The sequence below is a fragment of the Cupressus sempervirens genome, chromosome 6 (assembly GCF_028749045.1).
Source record: "Cupressus sempervirens isolate cs-2001-9-10 chromosome 6, ASM2874904v1, whole genome shotgun sequence".
NCBI classification, from domain to species: domain Eukaryota; kingdom Viridiplantae; phylum Streptophyta; class Pinopsida; order Cupressales; family Cupressaceae; genus Cupressus; species Cupressus sempervirens.
In genome coordinates, this window is record NC_143123.1 from 612101800 (window position 1) to 612105004 (window position 3205).

Genomic DNA, 3205 nt, shown 5'->3' on the forward strand with positions numbered 1-3205 from the left:
AACTCATCACAGATGTAGTCTACTGGAGTGTGAATTCAATGCACAAGTCTTCCTGTCTTTTCTTAGCTCAATTTCACACAGTTCATGAGATGATAGATTGGTTAGTCAAGTAAACAAGCATTCATGAACAATACAATACACCTATGGTATCTAAGAATCACATGTAAAAGTGAACAATGTGGACTATACTGCCTTCAAATAGGGATCAGTTAAGGGAAACTACACCATGTTTGAATGGGGAATCAATAAAGGGAAACTGATTTTGTCTTCATAAGAGTTTAAAATTATGCACGGCTTACTCTAGCAGCAAGGTAAAGTGCATGAACTATTTAACTTTCATAGTTATTGTATGAGATCAAATATTTGTCAAGGAGAATGCGACCTATAAATGATCATATCTTGGAAAATGTTTAAAGGTTTTTAACATTCATATATTTTAGATTATGAAATGAAGTATAACACACAAAATGACCATATAAAATAGTAATGTACAAGGATATGTGATAATTTCTCTTTGATATTCAGCAACCTGTAGTCAAGCATCCCCCATGAATGCAAAGATCATTTCCAATGGGGTTCCATTATTATAGTTTTAAACTACCTTTGTGGCATAGTCTTACTTTTAACTTTAGAGTGAAAGAAACTCAGAGAACTAAGAATAGTTGGAATTGGTATTTTAGGCCTAAATGAAGAAAATTTCTAGTCAATGACATTTAAGTGCATGTATAAAAAATACATATGGCATCATTCCAATGATGTCACATGATTTTTTTGATAGGTTTTCTTATTTTGATAGCTTTTAAATTAAATATCTGAGTCATTAGATGTGTAGTGTTTTACATGATTATTTTTTCTGCTTTATAAAATATAATCTTCTATTGTTAAAATAAATAGGAAAATGTGGATGTACCTTTGGAAGTGGAAAAAACATTCAATGAGAAGATCTCAAAATATTGTCAAGTCATGTTGGAGTCTTGTGCATATGCTGGCATGGGCAATGTTCTCAAGGTGCTTGTTGATCAGCTTGAACTTGGCAAGATAAAATACTATATGTAGTATACCCATATTTCCTACATTTAGGTTTAAGTTTTAATTATCTTGTAAACTATTTTTCTCCCATTAGGTACAAAGTCTTTTAGGACTGTATATAACACCTCGAGAAGGGTGAAAGTCATCAGGCACCAGCTGTAATTGGAATTGCATTAGTTGCAATGGCTGAAGAACTAGGACTTGAAATGGCCATTCATTCTTTGGAGCATCTCCTATAGTATGGAGAGAATAACATTACAAGAGTAGTACCATTGGCTCTAGGCCTATTGTCAATATCAAATCCAAAAGTAATGTTCATTTTTTTGTCCTTCCGTTTGCTTAAATACTCAATTCTTGGCCCCTTAATTTTCTTGATTATTTATGTGATAGAAGTTTATTGTTGAAATATGACATGTAAACATCTATATTAGGTCAATGTGATGGATACTTTGAGTAGGCTTAGTCATGATACTGATTCATAAGTTGCTATGGTGAGTGGTATTTGTTATAATATTTCTTTGTAATCTTTCAAATTTCCACCAGAAAGGTTTTTCTTATGAATTTGCTTAAAATTTGACAATCCAAATAACAATGTGTATTTATAGGCTACAAGACTGGCTCTAGGATTAATTGGTGCTAGAACAAATAATGCCCGAATAGCTGGCATGCTATGAAATCTATCGAGCTACACAATATGGCATGTCTCAAAAGAATTCAGGAGGGCATATGAACCCTAAACTGGAGGACTTCTTAGGATAGTACTCCACCAATAGGGATTCAGTGCCTTTGAGCATGGAGGGCATGTATTATGAGAAACATAATAACAATACCACTCCTGGTTTTGATAGGGATTCATGCAACTTGAGGATCAATGTTAACTAGGTTCCACTTTCTAGGCCCTTGGAAGTCCCAACTACTTGGAACAACACCACCACCACCTATGAAACTTAGCCTAATATGTTATTTTAGGCTGCATTGGAGCATGATGAGGATGACTTATCCAAGGAGAGAATGTTTATAGATTGTAGTCTTCAGTTCAATCCTCACCAAAGTGGAGAAATCATGGATAATGGCGTGGGTATATCTGCCATGAAACCATGGTCTAGACAACAATATACCACTGACATGAAGGAGGATGAAAATAATAACAACAATAGTGGAAGTATTTTTCAATCATAGGCAGCCTTGACTTTAACCATGAGTCATGGATCATAGTCTAGTGCTATTACTGTTATTCCACAATTAACTAGTAGTAATTGTGTTACAGTTGAAACCAGGAAAAAAGGGGTAGGTAGAAGGTCTAGGCAACCGGTTCCTAGAAAATCCATTGATACATTTGGCCAAAGGACTTCTCAGTATCATGGAATGACAAGGTTTATCTACATTATTTGTACATTGAGTTAAAAATTTTGTCAGTATAATATTCAATGTGATATTGCTATTAGAATTTAAAATTCATTATTCATTGTTAGTTAAAATTGTAAGTTAAATGCTATTGAATTTCTAAGTACAACTGTGTGTAAAGTTTTTTCCATCAATGTTTAAATCCCTGTAAGTGATTCATGTCTTATTTTGGGCTCTCTTCCATCCTGACAATGGATCATGAATCATGATTCAAAATGTTGATGGAAAAGAGCTATTTTGGAAATCTTATAGCTTTGATCCATTTTCCATTTTTTGTGTTATGTTTGTTTTGTGGGCTTTTCTTCATCCATTTTGATGTTATTTTTTTCTTGTGCATTGTAAAAATATAATTGACTTCCATGTTCCATTTAGGTTGAATTAATTTGAATGCATACCAAATTCTTTCCTCTTTCAACTTTATTTAAAGACCTACATTGTGGTCTATACACAAGCAACGTGTTGTTAATATTTCTATTTATGGTTTGGGATTAAGTGGTTTGAATTTTTTTATGTTCAATTGAACTCTGGCAAGGTTGTAGCAGTTGGACCAGGGGCTTTAAGTAAGGAAAGCAATACCATTACTATTAGCTTGAAGGAAGGTGATCATGTTCTTCTACCTGAATATGGTGGTAGTGAAATGAAACTAGGAGACAAAGAGTAAGTTTGCATCATTGAATCTTTACTTTCTTATGGTTTTGAAGCATGATTTGTATCATGAATGCATTGGTCTTATATAAAAATTATACTATATAAGCAAAGCTCCAAGAAATGA

General features: G+C 33.3%; 1 pseudogene; it reads left to right on the plus strand.

Annotated features, from left to right (window-relative positions):
* Nucleotides 1-1830: 1830 nt before the first annotated feature.
* LOC149553723 (uncharacterized) lies at nt 1831-2433 on the plus strand (annotated as a pseudogene).
* The last annotated feature ends 772 nt before the right edge of the window (nt 2434-3205 follow it).